This window comes from Neofelis nebulosa, chromosome X (genome assembly GCF_028018385.1).
Source record: "Neofelis nebulosa isolate mNeoNeb1 chromosome X, mNeoNeb1.pri, whole genome shotgun sequence".
NCBI classification, from domain to species: domain Eukaryota; kingdom Metazoa; phylum Chordata; class Mammalia; order Carnivora; family Felidae; genus Neofelis; species Neofelis nebulosa.
In genome coordinates, this window is record NC_080800.1 from 22,734,828 (window position 1) to 22,756,351 (window position 21,524).

Below are 21,524 nucleotides of genomic sequence, written 5' to 3' on the forward strand. Positions count from 1 at the left end.
TCATACCGTGCCTATTTTCAGACCACAACGCTATGAAACTTGAAATCAACCACAAGAAAAAATTTGGAAAAGTAACAAATACTTGGAGACTGAAGAACATTCTACTGAAGAATGAATGGGCTAACCAAGCAGTTAAAGAAGAAATTAAAAAGTATATGGAAGTCAACGAAAATGATAGCACCACAACCCAAAACCTCTGGGACGCAGCAAAGGCGGTCATAAGAGGAAAGTATATAGCAATCCAGGCCTTCCTAAAGAAGGAAGAAAGATCTCAGATACACAACCAAACCTAATGCCTTAGGAGCTGGAAAAAGAACAGCAAATAAAACCCAAAACCAGCAGAAGACAGGAAATAATAAAGATTAAAGCAGAAATTAATGCTATTGAAACCAAAAAACCGAGTAGAACAGATCAATGAAACCAGAAGCTGGTTCTTTGAAAGAATTAACAAAATTGATAAACCACTAGCCAGTTCGATCAAGAAGAAAAAGGAAAGGACCCAAATAAGTAAAGTCAAGAATGAAAGAGGAGAAATCACAACCAACACAACAGAAATGAAACAATAATAAGAGAATATTATGAGCAATTCTATGCCAACAAAATGGGCAATCTGGAAGAAACGGACAAATTGCTAGACACATATACACTACCAAAACTGAAACAGGAAGAAATAGAAAATTTGAACAGACCCATAACCAGTAAGGAAATCGAATTAGTAATCAAAAAGCTGCCAAAAAACAAGAGTCCAGGGCCAGATGGCTTTCCAGGGGAATTCTACCAAACATTTAAGGAAGAGTTAACACCTATTCTCTTGAAACTGTTCCAAAAAATAGAAATGGAAGGAAAACTTCCAAACTCTTTCTAAGAAGCCAGCATTACCTTGATTCCAAAACCAGACAGAGACCCCACTAAAAAGGAGAACTATAGACCAATTTCCCTGATGAACATGGATGCAAAAATCCTCAACAAGATATTAGCCAACCGGATCCAACAATACATTAAAAAAATTATTCACCACGACCAAGTGGGATTTATACCTGGGATGCAGGGCTGGTTCAAAACAATTAATGTGATTCATCACATCAATAAAAGAAAGGACAAGAACCATATGATCCTCTCAATAGATGCAGAGAAAGCATTTGACAAAACACAGCATCCTTTCTTGATAAAAACCCTCAAGAAAGTAGGGATAGAAGGATCATACCTTGAGATGATAAAAGCCATATACGAGCGACCCAATGCTAATATCATCCTCAATGGGGAAAAACTGAGAGCTTTCCCCCTAAGGTCAGGAACAAGACAGGGATGCTCACTCTCACCACTGTTATTCAACATAGTACTGGAAGTCTTAGCCTCTCCCATCAGACAACACAAAGAAATAAAATGCATCCAAATCGGCCAGGAGGAGGTCAAACTTTCACTCTTCACAGATGACATGATACTCTATATGGAAAACCCAAAAGAGTCCACCAAAAAACTGCTAGAACTGATTCATGAATTCAGCAAAGTTGCAGGATATAAAATCAATGCACAGAAATCGGTTGCATTCCTATACACCAACAATGAAGCAACAGAAAGAGAAATCAAGGAATCGATCCCATTTACAATTGCACCAAAAACCACAAAATACCTAGGAATAAATCTAAGTAAAGAGGTGAAAAATCTATACACTGAAAACTATAGAAAGCTGATAAAAGAAATGGAAGAAGGCACAAAAATGGAAAAAGATTCCATGCTCCTGGATAGGAAGAACAAACATTGTTAAAATGTCGTCGATACTTCCCAAAGCAATCTACATAGTCAATGCAATCCCTATCAAAATAACACCAGCATTCTTCACAGAGCTAGCACAAATAATCCTAAAATTTGTATGGAACCAGAAAAGACCCTGAAGAGCCAAGGCAATCTTGAAAAAGAAAACCAAAGCAGAAGGCATCACAATCCCAGACTTCAAGCTATCCTACAAAGCTGTAATCATCAAGACAGTATGATACTGGCACAAGAACAGACATTCAGATCAATGGAACAGAATACAGAACCCAGAAATGGACCCACAAACATATGGCCAACTTATCTTTGACAAAGCAGGAAAGGATATCCAATGGAATAAAGACAGTCTCTGCAGCAAGTGGTGCTGGGAAAACTGGACAGCGACATGCAGAAGAATGAACCTGGGCCACTTTCTTACACCATACACAATAATAAACTCAAAATGGGTGAAAGACCTCAATGTAAGACAGGAAGCCATCAAAATCCTCAAGGAGAAAGCAGGCAAAAACCTCTTTGATCTTGCCCGCAGCAACTTCTTACTCAACACGTCTCCGGAGGCAAGGGAAACAAAAGCAAAAATGAACTACTGGGACCTCATTAGAATAAAAAGCTTCTTTCTGCACAGCAAAGGAAACAATCAACCAAACTAAAAGGCAACCGACAGAATGGGAGAAGATATTTGCAAATGACCTATCAGATAAAGCGTGAGCATCCAAAATCTATAAAGAACTTATCAAACTCAACACCCAACAAACAAATAATCCAGTGAAGAAATGGGCAAAAGACATGAATAGACACTTCTCCAAAGAAGACATCCAGATGGCCAACTGACACATGAAAACATGCTCAACATCACTCATCATCAGGGAAATACAAATGAAAACCCCAATGAGATACCACCTGACACCTGTCAGAATGGCTAACAGTAACAACTCAGGCAACAACAGATGTTGGCGAGGATGAGGAGAAAGAGGATCTCTTTTGCATTGTTGGTGGCAATGCAAGCTGGTGCAGCCACTCTGGAAAACAGTACGGAGGTTCCTCCAAAAACTAAAAATAGAACTACGCTACGACCCAGCAATGGCACTACTAGGCATTTATCCACGGGATACAGGGGTGCTATTTCGAAGGGACACATGCACCCCCATGTTTATAGCAGCACTATCCACAGTAGCCAAAGTATGGAAAGAGCCCAAATGTCCATCGATGGATGAATGGATAAAGAAAAGGTGGTATATGTGTATACAATGGAGTATTAGTCAGCAATCAAAAAGAATGAAATCTTGCCATTTGCAATTATGTGGATAGAACTGAAAGGTCTTATGCTAAGTGAAATTAGTCAGTCAGAGAAAGACAAAAATCATATGACTTCACTCATAGGAGGACTTTAAGAGACAAAACAGATGAACATAAGGGAAGGGAAACAAAAGTAATATAAAAACAGGGAGGGGGACAAAACAAAAGAGACTCATAAATATCGAGAACAAACAGGGTTGCTGGAGGGGTTGTGTGAGGGGGGAAGTGCTAAATGGGTAAGGGGCACTAAGGAATCTACTGAAATCATTGTGTCACTATATACTAACTAATCTGGATGTAAATTTTAAAAAATAAAAAATAAAGTTAAATAATAAATAAATAAATAAATAAATAAATATAAAAATATAAAAAAAATAGAACTTATTTCCTTTCTTCCATCCTTCTTTCTTTCTTTTTTCCTAACTGTAAACAAAAGTAACTTGAGAGCCTACTATGTGTTGGCTCTTTGGAGGGTCCTGGAGCTGCCACGAAAAAGAAAATCAGATATGACCTCTGCTCACATGGAGTATATGGCTGGTGCAGGAAATGAACAACAAACATTAAACAAATACCCACACAAAGAATTTCAAAATGTTAAAACTACGCAGGTACTGTAGGAGTAGACAGTGTGGTAAGATTCTTTAACAGAAATATTTGTCTTCGTGAGGAGTCACTGAAAAGGTGACACTAAAATTGAGATTACAAAGACATGTAGGAGTTCCTTCTGTGAAGAGGAGGGGACATAAAATACATTGACTGGAAGAGATGTCATGAATAAAGACCTTATGGTGGGCAGGAGTAAGTAATCAAATGAATACGCTGAAAAGGACACTGTGGCTGTGATATAGATAATGGGAAAGGAACAAAATGGACGAAGGCAGAACATTTAGGAAGCCAATGAGGATCCAGATAAGACACATTTTTGTATGTGTTCCAGGATCAAAGCTCTCACTTTGTTCAAACCCTGATGCACACGAAGGTGAAAGTCATAATGGATTTAGTTTCAAGTCATTTTTTAAGGGTTTTAGAAACCTTGTGTAAGGTTCAGGGTTTTTGACACCCTCAAATGCAGGGACAGCAGAACTAGAAGTTGCAGAGTCACACAAAATGAGGGCCAGCCGATGATTTTATTAAAGGAAGTTCATTACCTAGGAAAAGAAGAGATATGTCAATTTAAAGAGCAGGAAACTGGGGCCTAAAGAAGTTGAGAAATTTATATCAGAGGTACATGTTGGAGAAACATTGGACATCAGATTGCCTGCATAGTGCCCAAACAATTCATGTTATTTATTTATTAACACTTGATGTATGCTTATTATGTGGCAGTCATAATTTCAAATACTGGATATTCAATATGGGGCAAAGTAAAAAGGATTGCTTTGCTCATAAAACTCATAGTATTGTGAACAACCCTGAAGAATGCAACGTGAAAAGTTTATAACATGAGAAGTACACTTTGTAATGCAGGTGCAGTTATGAAATAGACACCAAAAATAACCTTGTTGAGTTCAGGAATACTTACATGAGGAAGTGGCATTCACTTTGAGGCAAGTCAGAGAGAGAAATATAAGACAGGCAAGAGGGGTCTGGGATGAGAACCTTCCTTAAAAAATTTTGTTTAACATTTATTCATTTTTGAAAGACAAATAGAGAGTGTGAGTGGGGGAGGGGGAGAGAGAGAGAGGGAGACACAGAATCGAAGCAGGCTCCAGGCTCTGAGCTGTCAGCACATGAGTCTGATGCAGGGCTTGAACTCACAAACTGTGAGATCATGCCCTGAGCTGAAGTTGGACACTTAACCAACTGAGCCACCCAGGCGTCCCAAGAACATTTCAATCAGAGACAACAGGACATGCAAAACGGAAGAGCTGAGAAGAGATAAGTCGGTACTGAGAAATACGAATGAAGAGATGAAGAGGTAAATCATTTAGGAGTTTGTTAGCCATTATATTTATCCTAAGAGTGATGAGAATTCAGTACAGGAGCAATTAAGATCAGATTTGCAGTTTAGAAGGACCCTTGTGGCTGTAGTGGCAGGGATGGACAGTAGAGGGGCAAAACGGGGCAGGGACATGTGTTAAGAAGTTGCTTTAATCATACAGGCAAGAAGCAGGGTGTCTGTATTAGGATGGGAACAGTGAAGAGGAGGAGATAAGGATCAATTCTAGAAATGCACAGGAAGTGGAATCAACCAGCCTGGATGGTTAAATGTATCAGGGTAGGGGTGCCTGTGTGGTTCATTCCGTTAAGCGCGTCTGGCTCTTGACTTCGGCTCAGGTCACGATCTCACGGTTCTTGAGTTGGAGCCCCGTCTTGGACTCTGTTCTGACACTGTGGAGCCTGCTTGGGATTCTTTCTCTCTCCCCTTCTCTCTTCCCCTCCACTGCTCATGTTTTCTTTTTCTCTCAAAATAAATAAATAAACAAAATTAAATAAAAAATAGAATAAATGTATCAGGGTAGAAGATGGCAAAATAGGGAGAGAAGGAGGTGTGAGAATAACGCCGAGGTTTTACCATAAATTCTACCTAAGGAGTATTTTTAAAAATGGGGAGTTGTAATGATCATAAACTTGTGTTTCTTTATAGTGGTTTCACACATTCTTAATGCATTGTTGAAATTTGTCAGTTTCTGAACTTTATATAAATGGAATATTCTTCTGTGACTTGCTTCTTTCTCTCAGGATTATATGCTTGACATTCAGCTGTGTGGTTGTGTTTAGCATTTGCTCATTCAACTACATGGCTGTATAGTATGTTGAATGAATATACCAAAGTCAATTGATCTTTTAAATGAAATGATTTGCGTTTGAGAGTCTCCAATTCTTTTCTGTTATAAACAGTGTGTCTAAGAACATCATTTTACACGTGTCTCCTGGAGCACACATACAACAATTTCTCTAGGATAATCATCTAGGAGTAGAACTTCTAGGTTGTATGTAGTTTAGTGTCTACAGCAATTTATGCTTCACCTAGACTTGTAAATTTCAGTTGTGCCCGTTTCATGCTCATTCCCGTCTGATAGTATCTGGCTTTTCTTTTCCTCCCTCCTCAATTCCTTCCTTCTTCCCTTCCCTCATTTCCTTTTTCTTTACTTTGATTTTTAAAGTAATCTCCACATGGAATGAGGGGCTCAACCCCACAACCCTGAGATCAAGAGTCGCATGCTTCACTGACTGATCCAGCCAGGCGCCCCCTCTCTCATTTCCTTTTGAATCTATTAGGTGTTAAGCTATAACTCAGTGTGTTTTTAAGTTCCATTTCCTTGACTTTTAATGAAGTTAAACATTTTTTTTCATATATCTGGTGTTCATTTATACTTCTCTACTGGAATTGTCTGTTCAAAAATTTCCCACCTATTTTTTCCATTGTGTTGCTTATGTTTTTCTTATTTTAGGAGTTTCATTTCTATGTTGTGAATACTAATGATATATCAGTTACATGTGTTGCAACTTTTCCTCATTTGAAACATATTTTCCACTTGCTACAAACAAAACAAATGAGCAAAAGGGAAAAAAAGAGACACACAAACCAAGAAACAAGACTCTTAACTATAGAGAACAAACTTATGGTTACCAGACGACAGGTGGATGGGGGGATGGGGGAGACAGGTGAAGGGGATTAGGAGTGTACTTGTGATGAAAAAGAAAAATATCCTGAGATAAAAGATAATTTAAAATGTTAAAGTATTAAGCACTATCAATCCTTCTTTAAATGTTTTTTTACACTTTCTGTGTTAACTTAAAAAAAAATTTTTTTTAACATTTATTTATTATTGAGAGATAGAGAGACACAGAGTATGAGCAGGGGAGGGGCCGAGAGATGGAGACAGAATCTGAAGCAGGCTCCAGGCTCTGAGCTGTCAGCCCAGAGCCCGACGCGGGGCTCGAACCCACGGACAGTGAGATCATGACCTGAGCCGAAGCCGGACGCTTAAGCAACTGAGCCACCCAGCACCCCCTGTGTTAACTTTTAAAACCCTTCCCTTTTTCCATAGTCATGAAGATGATCTCCTACGTTATTTTCTGAAACATTATAGCTATGGCTTTCATATTTAAGACTGTAATTCAACAGAAAATGATTGTATCCATTATGGTTAAAATTTAGTTTCAGCAGTTTTCCCTGTAGATATTTTTCTCACTTCGTGTATAGCATGGGTTAATCTCAGCAGGACAGGATTGACCACATACTAAAGCCAGACAACTCTGCAGCCAAAGCTGTGAAATACAGTTAACTAGAGAAAAATGATATTCTGAAACCATGAGTATGTGATTTGTTTCAGAGTAGGACTGTGTTGTTTACTTATAATGATTGGATTTAAAATTTTTATCTAGTTTCAGTGGAGCCTGGGGTTTTTTGATGGTTAAGGCTGCTTGCATGTCAGGGGTTTGAGATCTGGACACAGAGTGTGTCCTCTGAGCCCCGGTGGTGGGCAGACAAGCAAGCTTGCTCCTGATATCTCGAAGCCCTTTAGTGCAGATACTTCACCTGCTGTTGGGAGAATGTATCTCTTCTCTCTAATAAAGCTGTAAGTGTAACTGAGTCCTGTGAGCTCTTCTGCAATTGAAACCTTAAAGCAATCAATGTCTAATTATGGCACTCCATATCATTTATTAAGGTCTCTTAGTTCTAACATAAATTAAGTGTTCAATATACAATGGTTCTTATTCTGGGGCATTTTTTGTACTTCCATTTGGCTATCTCTGCACGAACATCCTGTTATCTTAATTAATGATTGCTTTAAAATAATAATTAACATTTGATAAAATAACCCCCTACCACGTTCTTCTTAAGGAGCATCTTATGTATTCTTGGCACTTGGTTCTTCTACATAAATTTGAGAGTCTGGTTGGCAAGTTTATTAAAAACCACAACAAAAATAGTATGAAACTACCTGGCCCAGTGATTCCTTTGTAGCAACTTTTTAAAATGGCAGACTGAATTAGCCGGTTTGGAAATTATTCACATAAATAGTATATTCTTAAGTTTGTTTGCTGACCTCATGAAATGATTTTGGAAGTGTTCCTTTTTTTTGTCTCAATTTTCTGGAAGGGTTTGGGTAGTATTGATGTTAATTTTTCTTTATATATTTGCTAGAATTCACCAGTGACACCATCTAATCCTGGGTTTTTTTTATTGGGAGGTTTTGATTACTGATTCTATCTTCTTAATAGTTCTAGATCTGTTCAGGTTTTTTATTTCTTAATGATTCAGTCTTAGTAGATTGTGTGTTTCTAGGAATTTGCCCATTTCTTCTATCCAATTATTGCCCAGTTCTTCTATCCATTATCCAATTTATTGACATACATTTTTTTTAAATTTTTTTAACCATTTATTTTTTTTGAGAGAGACAGAGATAGAGTGTGAGAAGGGGAGGTGCAGAGAGAGAGGGAGACACAGAATCCGAAGTAGGCTCCAGGCTCTGAGCTGTCAGCACAGAACCCGACAAGGGGCTCGAACCCATAAACCACGAGATCATGACCTGAGCCAAAGTCGTTGCTTAACTGGCTGAGCCGCCAGGCACCCTGACATACAATTATTTGTATGTTTAGTTTAGTTGATATTATCTATTGTTTTTGTATTCTCTATTCCATTATTCTTTGCTCTCATCTTTATTTTTTCCTTCCTTCTGCTAGTTTTTGGTTTAGTTTGTTCTTTTTCTAGTTCTTTGAGGTGTAAAGTTAGGTTGCTAATTTGAGATCTTTCTTCTTTCAAATGTACACATTTTCAGCTATAAACTTTCCTCCTAGTATTTCTTTTGTTGCATCCCATAAATTTTGGTATGTTGTATTTTTGTTTTTATTTGTCTCAGGATAGTTCCTAATTTCCATTGTGACTCATTCTTTGACTCAGTAGTTGTTGATGAGTATATGGTTTACTTTCCACATACATGTGGGTTTTCCAAGTTTTCTTTTGCTATTGTTTTCTAGTTTCATGCCATTGTGATCAGAAAAGATACTTTGTATAATTCCAATCTCTTTAAATTTGTTGAGACTGGTTTTGTTGTCTGACACATCATCTGTCCTGTAAAATATTCTGTGTACTCTTAAGAAGTATGTATATTCTACCACTGTTGGAGGAAGTGTTCTGTATATTTTATGTCCACTTAGTCTAAAGTGTTGTTCGAGTCCTCTGTTACCCTACTGATCTTCTGTCTGGTTGTTCTATCCATTACTGAAGGTGGGGTATTGAGGTCTCCTACTATTACTGTATTTCAATTTCAATTATATTTCAATAGTCTCCTACTATATTATTTCAATTCTGTCAAATTTTGCCTCATTCATTTCAGAACTCTTATGTTTGGCATATCATATTTATAATTGTTAAGTCTTCTTGGCCAATTGACCCTTTTATCCTTAAATAATGTCCTTTTTTGCTTCTTGTAATAATTTTTGTCTGAAAGTCTATGTTTGTCTAATATTAATATAGCTATCCCTGCCTTTTGCTGGTTCCTTTTTGTATGGAGAATTTTTTTCCCCATCCTTTCAAGTGTAGCCTATGTGTTTGATCTGTAATTTTCCTTTCTTATAATATCTTCATATATTTTGGTATCAAAATTATGCTCACTTGAAATTTTTTTATTTTTTTAGAAGAATTTGCCTTTATTTGCACTACATTTTTTATGAAATTCACGGCAAAGACATTAGGGGAAATTTTTTGGTGGGAAGAATTGCAAATTACAGATATAAATTCTGTAATTATCTTCTGGCTTTCTTATTTTTTTCCCCCCATGTAAAGTCAATTGTGTGTATTATTACTAATCATAGGGGTAATTTTTTTCCTCTACTGTTCTAGAATTTTCTCTTCATGATTGACTTTTGGTAGTTTTGACTTTGGTGTACAAGGTGTGGATTTTTGTATTTATTTTTCTGGAATTGTTAGAGCTTTGCGACTTGATGCCTTTTATGACCCCTAAAAATTTCTCATCTGTTTTCCTTTTAAAATGTTGTTTGTTTCACATTCTCTTCCCACTTTATGGGACTTTAATTAGGATTTTTTTTCCATTGTATGCCAAATGACCATTATAAGGTCTCTTGTATTTTCATTATTTATCAACATACTTCTTTTTGAATATTCTCCTATGATTTCTTTAGCTCTAATCTGCCATTAACCACACACATTGCTTTTTAAATTTTTATTGTTTTCTTTGGTTCAAGGATTTTTATCTTGTCCTTTTTATAATTTTCATTTCACTTCCCAAGTTGTTATTCTTATTTTTATTTCCATAACATATTGAACATGGTCATTAAAAACCATAACTTGCACAATGTTATATGTCAATTAGATCTCAATAAAGCTGGGGGAAAATAATAGTAAAATTAAAAAAAAAATGTCAATTAATTCCATTATCTGTGTTTCCCTCTGAATTTGTTCCTGTTTCCTTGTTGTGTCTACCGATTTTAATAATATTTCTCTTATCTACTTGTACACTTGTACAATTTTTGAGCTGCAGGCATCATATATGAAAAGACATATCAACAATTTTAAGTCTAGTTTGATCTATTTTTCCACAAAAGAGAACTTATTTTTGTCCCTTTCAGATAGGTAGAGCATTTTTTTTAGGGCATGTACCCCATGCATTATTCACAACACAAAGGTTATAGAATTTGATAGGGAAACTAAATCTTAATTTTTGTTTCCCCAGCCCTGTGAATCTATCAGAAGCATCACTCAGCTTCTTAGCCTCACCACAGACTCTTTTATGTTTGTCAAATATTCCTTGGGGAAAAAATCCCCAAATTCTCAATTCAATCTTTCTGGTTTTCCCATAATTCTTGCCTTCCATGTTAGTTCTTCAATGCCTTCAAATGAACACTTCTTTTAGAAAACATGCAAATGTTTGCTATTCTACATGAGAAAGTTGATCCAAATCAACTAGTCTGCCATTACTGGAAACAGAACTTATTGGGCTTTTATAATCCATATTTTGTAATGTTTCCTAACTCTCTTCTAACTTATGTTTAGTCTTTGATTTCTCTAAAGTTATTTTTTAGAGTTTATTTTTTTTAAAGTTATTTACTTACTTTGAGAGAGAGACAGAGAACACGAGTAGGGGAGAGCCAGAGAGAGGGGGAGAGCCAGAGAGAGAGGGAGAGACAGAATCCCAAGCTGGCTCCACTGTCACCGTGGAGCCCAACACGAGGCTTGATCTCAAAAACCATGAGATCATGACCTAAGCCTAAACCAAGAGTCAGACGCCTAACTGACTGAGCCACCCAGGCGCCCCTGAAGTTATTAAGATATTACAATACATGGCTAATAATTCTAATGTTTATTTTATTGGTTGCTCTCATTTTGCCATTATTTCTTTTGACTCATACCCATGGTTGTTACTTTCTTTTTAAACTGGTATTTTTTTAAAGGTGAGTTCCCATTTCTTAAAACTTTACATGTAGAAATTATTTGAGATCTGGCTTGAAAGTAAGATTCTCTTCATTGTCATTTTCTTTTGGTAGATATGAGGCTCCTTAGTGTTTTACTAACACTGTACTCAAGATACTCCACCCTTGTACATTGCTTCATCTCAAAGTCGTATGCTTTACACTTTGTTACAGAAACACAATTCCAGGTTAAAAAAAAAATCTATTCCATTCATTTATTGCTGCACAGTAAACTACCCTGTGCTGAATGTTAAAATGATGACAATATTTATCTTACACTTGAATCTGTACTTTTGGCAAAAATCAAATAGGAAGACTGAAGCCATAAACGAAAAAGGAATGGAAAGTCACTGGTATAGGCTCTCGAGGCTCAGGACCAATTGGGGACGGAAACACTGTGGTGAGTTTCCAGAAGTGGTCCAAGAGTATAGAAGAGTTCACAGCTTGCTTCCCATAGTTGTTCAGAGTCTAGTCTAATAAAAAATCTGAACCGAGTCTGACAAATTTCAGGGTGGTTCTTAACTTAAATCCAAGTTGAACTAACAAAAATAGGAACCATTTAATCAAGCACAAGGAGGTCTTTGTATTATTAAAAAAGGCCTTTTTATGTCTGTGGAGTCTGAAATCTCTGCTCCTACTCACTAGGTACGTGTGCATACACGTGCACACACACACAGAGAAAAAGAAATGTTCCAAGGTTCTCTCACGTGAATATTACATTTTATTGAAGCAATATAATCATGATTGCATATACCAGCTTTGCTGGTATCTACATAACATTTCCCTATTATTGGCTACTGGAGAAAATATGCAATGGGAAAAAGAAGGAGCCAAGGCAAGAATCAATCACATAGTTATCTTAACTAGGATCACCAAGCTGAATAAAAAGGACAGAGAGTCATGGACTGACATGCTGATTATCCCAAGGCCCAGTCCAAAAATACAGTAAGCACTAGAATAGACAGAGCCAAATTATCTTTGCAATGTGATGCTTCATTAAATTATTATCTTTCATGGTTTGAGAAACCCATAGGTAATCTCATAGTCCAAAAGTTAGTGAAAATTATCCACAATCTAACTTTCCCTCTTAGATCAGCGGCCCTTAATAAAAATTCTAGATTTCATTCACATTGTTGATACGCTTTCCTTATTTTCATTAGAAACTGAAGGTGAATTTTTTTAACATTTCACTTTGGGCTATTTAACCTATTTTAAAATGCAAACTAGATAAATTCACACGTTTCACGTTTACGCATTTTAACATTTTACGTCTCTTAGAAATGTTCAACAAAATATTTTCTGACTTAAAAGTATTACTTTAATTTTCCTGTGTAGTTTATGTTAATCTGGTATATGATTTCATCGTCACATGATATTTACCTTTATATTCATACTGTGTTTGTGTATGCATTTCCAGAGATCTAATAATAAAAAATAACGTTGGCAGTCACTAATAAGGGAAGTCAGGAATTTAGAGCCACCACTAGGTTCTTTTTTTTTTTTTTTAATTTTTAATATTTCTTTTTAAGAGAGAGAACACAAGCAGGGGAGGGGCAGAGAGAGGGGGAGACAGAGGATCCAAAGCAGGCTCCAGGCTCTGAGCTGTCAGCACATAGCCTGACACGGGGCTCGAACCCACAAACTATCAGATCATGACGTGAGCCAAAGTCGGATGCTTAACCTACTGAGCCACCCAGGTGCCCCGTCCCCCTTTTTAAATGTTATTCTTCCTTTCTTTCTTCCTTCCTTCCTTCCTTCCTTCCTTCCTTCCTTCCTTCCTTCCTTCCTTCCTTCCTTCCTTCCTTCCTTCCTTTTGTATGTTTATTTATATTTGAGAGAGAGAGAGTGCCCAAGCTGGGGAAGGGCAGAGAGAGAAGGAGACAGAGGATCCAAAGCAGGATCTGTATTGAGCGTCCAGAGCCTGATGCAGGGCTCAAACTCATGAATCACGAGAGCATGACCTGAGCCAAAGTTAGACACTTAACCCACTGGGCCACCCAGGCACCCCAAGACACCACTAGGTTTTGATTTTGTGACTGAACAAATTTTTTAAAGTTTGTGCTTCATTTTCCTCTCCTATAAAATGAAGATACTGCGGCACTTGGGTGGCTCAGTCAGTTGAGTGACTCTTGCTTTCAGTTCAGGTCATGGTCCCGAGGTCATTAGATCGAGCCCCACACTGGGCTCTGTGCTGGGCATGGAGCCTGCTTAAGATTTTCTCTCTCCCTCTCCCTCTCCACCCTGCTCTATCTCTCAAACTAAAAAATAGAATAATAAAATAAAATAAAATAATAAAATAAAGATAATAAAATTAACCTTCCCTATTTTACAAGGGTGTTATGACAATCAAAAAAAGATAATACCCATTAAGGATACCTGTGAACTTTAATGTTCTGTTAACATACTAGTAATCTCTTCATAGATAATAAGTAGAAAGACTGAAAATGTCTCCAACTGACAAGCTTGTAACTCAGAGGAGCTTACCAGAATTCTGTTTAAACATTAGAAATCCCAAAGAGTCTCCCAGTCCTTCTTCCCATGGGGGGATGAGAGCACTGATAATACTGGTTACATCCTGAGATCCTCTTTTCAGGAACTTGGCAGTTAATGACTACGATAAACCTCCAAAGCCAGCACTTTTAGTACCCCAGTACTCCACAAGAGCTACCCGAGGCTCAAAGATACAAAGTTGTATTATTCAAGTAACTTGTTTACTGAAGAATTTTCACTGAGAGGAACGTAAGCAATTACTGCGTGCAATTAAGATGTTATTAATAGCTTATTCCCTTCGTGACATTTCAGGCACGTTCAGTTCAATCTCTCTCTTTTCTTCTTCCCAACGGGCGTTTGATCTGGGAGTTTGCTTATAAGTGGCTGAGGGGAACAAGATCAGCTTGAAGATATCTCCTACCCCTCCCTCCAACTCTCTTCAAAGGCCAGAGCATTGCCGTGAGGGGGAAGAAAAAAGAAAGCAAAAAGGTCTTTTTGGTTAGCTGGTAGTGGTTATAATCCCCTCCCCTTTTTCTCTTATGACTGCTTCTCTTACTAGAGCTGACTGATAGATCCGTGGCAGGTATTTAAAGGCAGTCTTTTTGTGGGGTACATAATTAGGGAATTCCCTCATCCACTATTCCCTGGCTTCCTAACTTTCTCGGTTTAGTTTGGATTCATGTTTAGAAGTGTACTGGAATTTGTTAGACCCAATTCAGGTCTTTTTATGAGACTAATCTCTGAACAACTATGGGAAGCAAGATCTGAACTCATTACTTTAGGACCCGTTCTGGAAATTCACCACAGTATTCCTGTCCCCAATTAGTCCGGAGTCTTGATGCCCTATACCAGTTACTTTCCATCTCCTCTTACTTGTAATTCAGTACTGCTTTTTGATTTCCTGAATTTGTTTCTGTGCTGTCATGGACTTCATTCGGATGTAGGCTCTTTGATTCACGTTGAATAGACAACCTGCATTAATTGGCTGCAGTCCCTCTCTTGGGCTTATAATCTGGATAGTTTCAATGAGTATCCCTTAATGATCTGGCTCAGGCTCTACTCTTCAATCACCTATACTTGTTACACACCCAAAATTCCAGATCCTGTCATAAGGGCATTTCCGAGAGCTGCTGGAATAACCTTGACTAGTGGCCTGGCAACTATCTTGGGAAAGATACCAACAAGATGGCTCAAGCCCAGGTACCCAATGTGGCACTCACAGAACATCCAAAACAGGGAATGCAAGTTGATCCATTGCCTCTAACCTTCTATGCCCTGACAACTCCATTTTACCATACTTGGAGAAACACACAGCAGGTTATTGAACGTGATCCATTAGCAGACATCAAAATGGTTCATGAAAAGCCTTGTCCTCTTTTTTATACTTTTATCTCTACAAGTGATTCTCTTTGAATTTCTCCCCTTTATAAGGACTCAAGTATGGGGGAGAGCCTTTCACCATACATTGTTTTTACTTTTGCTATATAGAAACCACTCCAAACCTGAGCGGCATAAAACAACAATTTTAGTGTGTTTACAGATTCTATGGATTAGGAATTTGAATATGGTATAGTGAGGACAGCTTTGGTCCAGGTAAGGAAAACACTGAGGCATGGACCCGAATCATCTGGAGGAAAATTTACTGACATGTCTAGCAGTTGATGTTGCTGGTGGCTTGGGATCTAAGCTGGGACTGAGAGCCAGAGCACCTACATGTGGATTCTCTATATGGTCTGAGCTTTCTCACAGCATAGTGTTCTCAGAAATTTTACATGGTGGCCCAGGGATACAAAGGCAAGTAGCCAAGGAAAACTAGGCTGAAGCTCCGTAGCCTTTTTCTCTGACCTAGCCACGGAAGTTCTACTGTGTCACTTCTGCTGCATTCTACTGATGATAAGTAAGTCACTAAGGTCAGCTCAGAGCCAAAAAAACTGACCTCTCAGTGGGAAGACTGCCAAAGAATCCACAGGTATCTTTTAAGACCATCACAGTCAACAAGTGTGACAACTGTTTCTACTGTTTATCTCTACTCCTAAGACCTATTTATAAAGACTGGAAAAGGGAGGGCAGTTTGCACAGTGCCTCCAGGGGACGAGCTGGCCCCACATTGAGGCACTTCTCTGTAGAATTCAGAACAACCATTTCTTCTTCTATTTTTCTTTAATAGTTTCATTGAGATATTATTCACACACCATACAAGTAAGTCATTTAAAGTGTCCAATTCAGTGGTTTTTATCATTTTCATAAAATTGTATAACCATCACCACAATCAAACTTACACAATTTTATCGTCCCCCAAAGACACCATGTATCCATTAGTAGATATTCCTCATTAAGCCCAACCTCAGCTCCTGGCAACCACTCATCTACTGACTACGCATCTGCCTATTCTGGCCGTTTCATATAAATGGCATCATATGCTATGTGGTATTTTGTGACTGGCTTCTTTCACTGAGCATAACCTTTTCAGGGCTCACTCATGTTGTAGCACATATCAGTGTTTTGTGACTTTCTATGATTAAATGATATCCATATTAGATGGATACGTGACATTTTATAGTTCATGAAAACATGGATCGTTTCTAGTTTTTAGCTATGATACACATTCAGGTACAAGTTTTATTTTATTTCTCTTGAACATGTATGTAGGAGTGGAATTACTGGGTAATATGGACACTCTATGTTTAACATTTTGAGGACTTGCCATACTGTTTTCCAGAGAGCAGCTGCATCATTTTACATTCCCATGAGCAGGGTATGAGGGATCAACGTTTCCGTATTCTCACCAACTCTTGTTATCTGTCTTTTGTCTTTTGTTATAGCCATTCTAGTGGGTGTGAAGTGGTATTTCATTGTCATTTTGATTTGATTTTTTTTTTCCTGATGGCTTATGATCTTAAGCATCTTTGCTTGTGTTTATTGGCCATCTTCTTTGGAGAAATGTCTGTTTGGATCCTTTACTCATTTTTAAACTAGTTTATTTGTTCTATTTTGTTTTTAATTATTGAGTTTTGAGTTCTGTATGCATTATGGAAACCAGTTCCTTATCAAATACATGACTAGTAAACATTTTTTTCCCATTCTGTAGGTTGTCTTTTTACTTTCTTAATGGTATCCTTTCAAGCTCAAAAGTTTTAATTCTGATGACATGCCATTTATTTATTTTTTCTTTTGCCACTTATTTTTAGTATCCTCTATAAGAAGCCATTTCCTAACTCAAGGTTACAAAGACTTATTCCTATGCTTTCTTCTAAGAGTTTTATAGTTTTAGATTTTACATTTAGGTGTATGATCCATTTCAAATTTGTAAGTGGATGTCCAATTTTCTCTGGACCATGTGTTGAGAAAACTCTTTTTTCCCTTCCATTTAATTGTCATGGCACCCTGGTCAAGTATCAATTGACCATAATGTAAGGGTGCATTGCTAGACTCTCACTTCTCTTGTAATGATCTAGCTGTACTTATTTCTTCTTTGTTTCAGCTATAGAACCTATTCACCAACTCCAAAAAAAAAAAAAGGAAAATGCAAACTTAACATATTTAATCATAACACTTCACCATATTGACATCCTCATGGACGAGAGGTAAGCTAACCTATGGCCTGAAGGGAGATTCAAATTTCCAAGTGAGTCTTCCTTCCATGTGAATAACAACAGTTTCCTAGATTACAAGGTTCCTAGGCTTAGAATCTATGGAAAGTCTGAATTAAATTTGCCCACATTCTTTTAAAGTGACAAAGCTTTACATTAATGGAAGGACTGATAAGGTGTGTTGGTGTTAATTGGCTGCCTAAAGATTCAGGAGTGGCTTGAGTCACTTCTCTTAGCAACCAGTTTCCTCTTTCTAGTCCAGTAAGGCTGACCTCAGCCTAAAATTTTTCTATCTTTCATCTCAATTTTCATGACTAAGTGTATACAATATACTCAATTCTTAAAACGTGGTTTCAACCTCAAACTGAACTAAACCAGCTCTTCCCCAAATATGCCATTCATCTACAAACACATTGAGCCTGGCAGCTCAGCCCTGACATGAAACTCTATACAGAAAATCCCTGTGCTAAAAGCAATTCAGCAGGCTTCTTTGCTGACCAATCAAGTCCTTTTGTCAAAGGCAAACTCTAATTTCATCAATGAAGATGAACGGCTTAAAATGCAATTCACTTGTAGGAGTGGCACATTGAAACTCATTTAAAAAGGGTTGCACATTGCAATTCATTTTAAAAAGAGTGTAATTAATTGAATGAATAAAAATGAGGTTTTGGTGAGAGGATAAGCTTAATAAAAGAGTAGGAAGTTGCAATAATAGCAAAAAGAAAGAAAGAAAGAAAGAAAGAAAGAAAGACCCTAGAAATGGAAACTAAGGGCGATTAAAAGAAAGTCTTAAGTGATGGCAGTTAAAAAAGATAATTAGCAGTGTATATTACAAATATTCAGACAATTATGTATACAAGCTATTTTGCACTGCACATCTGTATTCATGTGGAGTATATCAGGCACATAAATGATCCCTGCCAGTATGGCTGCCCTAACTTAAGAATATTTCTTAAAAGATAACCAATATTTTAATAAAGGAGTTTCACTCCCAAAGCGTATGCTAATCACAGGATAACTCTGTTCATGTGAGGGAGTCTGTATTGCCGACAAGTGTAAATTTACCCAGTAGCAGCTGTGATCAATTACTTCCAAAATTCCTAATGACCTCATGGTCCAAACCAACCTACAGACAATGATTTGTATAATTTAGTCAATTGTCTGTGAGTTGGGATAGCAAAATTACACAAACATCAGCCCAAATAAGAAACTATTTATTCCTGTTTAGTATTACCTTTAAAAGTTATTAAAGAAGGGGCGCCTGGGTGGCTCAGTCGGTTGAGCGTCCGACTTCGGCTCAGGTCATGATCTCGTGGCTCGTGAATTCGAGCCCCTTGTCGGGCTCTGTGCTGACAGCTCCGAGCCTGGAGCCTTCTTCTGCTTCTGTGTGTGTGTGTGTCTCTCTGCCCCTAACCCACTCACATTCTGTCTCTGTCTCTCTCAAAAATAAATGAACATTAAAAAAAATTTTTTTAAGTTATCAAAGAAAAAAGATTATTGAGACATAATACATACCTAATACATCCTTATAGGTTCAATAGCTAGTCCTGGACAAATCAGAAATTGCTTGACACCTAAATTTCTAAATATCCACTTGCAAATTAGTTAAGTATATCCCAAGTCTCTCAAACTTCACCAAGACATGTATATAAACATGAGAGATATTAATACGATGAATTACATTTCACTCTCTCTTTCTCTTATTTGCCTATGCAAGTTGACCAGGCCCCTCAAAGTCTTACCCAGTTTTGGGGTCCCTAGTGGTATCTTATGTGGCTCACGTTCTGCTCTGACCATTTGGTTGATGATGACAATAAAAGCCACTTAAAGATGGCGATTCCTCACTGCCAAGATGTGGTAAAAAACAAAAACAAAAACAAAAACAAAAACAAAAACAAAAAACCACGACTATATCTTGGTCTCAATTAGGTCATAGAGAAGCTGATATAACCCAAAGTAGTTAAACAACAACTCAGATTGGCCACTATTATCTCCTCCATCCTGCTTCGCCTCAAATTCCCTGGTAAATATCGAAACAGAAGTTTTTCCTTGTTCTTCCTTTACTCTGAAACTCTTAACATGCAAATTGTCTCCCGATGACGCCCAGTCTACCACCTCTTCACACCAATCTGGGCATGACTCTTTCCATTTGGGGTTAAGAGCAGCCCCTCCTCCATTAATATAAATTTGAATTGAAATGAGTTTAGGCATAAAATCCCAGATTGGTGCATCTGCAAATAAAAACTCTCCCACATGTATATACTGCCTTTCTATCTATGAGAAGAAAAGAGAGAGATAGGGAGCAGAGGAAGGATGAAGTGGGGAGGAAGAGACTGACAAAGAGAGTAAGGGAATGAAAGCATTCCCCCAAATCATCAATACTGAACTCATCACTTCAGAATTACTGAATTGAGGAGAAATTTGATAAAAGTAGTTTTTAAGAAAGATGTCAACTAGGAAACCTCGAGCCACTTATTAGTTTTTAGAGTGAAAACTTTTGAACCAAAAATAGGCAAGTAAACATTATTTTGTATTCCTTTCAGCACACTGATGATATTTTGCAGTGTGATGGATTGAAGTTATTTCAGATATTCTACAATTTCAGTGATTTTCACCCACTGAGACTCTATTCAGATAAAAGGATCAATCTAAATTCTGATGGTTAAGAATTGCATGTGCCGCTTTTCAATCATATTTCAAGAAACCTACTGAATATACCAATAATTCCAAAGCACCTTTGTCCTATCTCAGCCCTTTGGGTTGGGTTTCGGTGGGACCAAGTTTTAATCACTTGTTAGCAGAAAGTAGAAAGCAAGTCACACACAGAAGCCTTAAGACAAACATCAGGGGAGTTGTCATATTATATCTTGGATTTTCATGTAGAAATAACCACCAAGAAGCATTTTCACATTTTTCTCTAGTTCTGGTCGGTCCATTTTGTTGAGAACGGGGAGAGAAAACAGATAGGTTTCAAAACGAATGGATTTTCTAAAGCCTCGTGACAAATGACTCACTAAGATACCAGAAACAAACTCACCCATTCCACATACTATCTCACAATGGGACTCCCCCCACTCCACCCCATTAAGAGGAAGTGCCTATTGGCTTTCTTCTTGAATCTGGGCTGGCCCTGTGACTTTCGAATAGAATGTGGCAGAAGAGACATTGTGCAAATTCTAAGGTGGGGCCTTAAGAGTCCTTACCACTTCATTTTGCACCTTCTAATGTTCTGAGGCCCCATGGCTACCCTGCTGGAGAGAAAGAGGAGCTATAGGTCTGTTGTAGATGGTACCAATCACTAGACATGAGTGAAGCCATTTGGCCCCAGGTGAGTTTCTATATAATTGCTACCACATGAATGATCTCAGCCAACATACATGAAGTAGAAGATGTAGCCAAGGGAGCCTACAGAAGTATGAATAAAAACTCCTTGTTGATTTTGGGGTAGTTTGATATGCAGGGGTAGATAATGAACACAAGCCTCAAATGCCACTGGTGTCTCCTTCCCTTTAGTTATAATGACAATGATAATCCTTTTCCTAAGATTGCATTTCCACTTTTCCTCATTCTCTCACATTTTCAAGGGACTTTCTGCTGTCAACTATGGCTTCTTTAATCTTGCAGATCATATGTCTTCTACTACAGCTTCTCATTCAGTTCTTTCCTATTCATATTTAAACATCCCTTGTTCTTACTTAAAATATACTTTCACACCGATCATCACCTCCAGTAAGTAGCATATCTCTTCTCTTTATAACTATTTTATTTATTTATTTATTTATTTATTTATTTATTTATTTATTTGAGAGAGAGAGAGAGAGAGAAAGAGAAAGAGAGAGAGAACACGTGGGGCTTGATCCCACAACCCTGGGATCATGACCTGAGCCAAAATTAGGAGTTGGACGCTCAACCCACTGAGCCAGCCAAGTGCCCCACAACTCAACAATTTTAAAGAGTTCCTTAAACTGAATGATTTTACTCTTGCTTCATCTTTTTAAC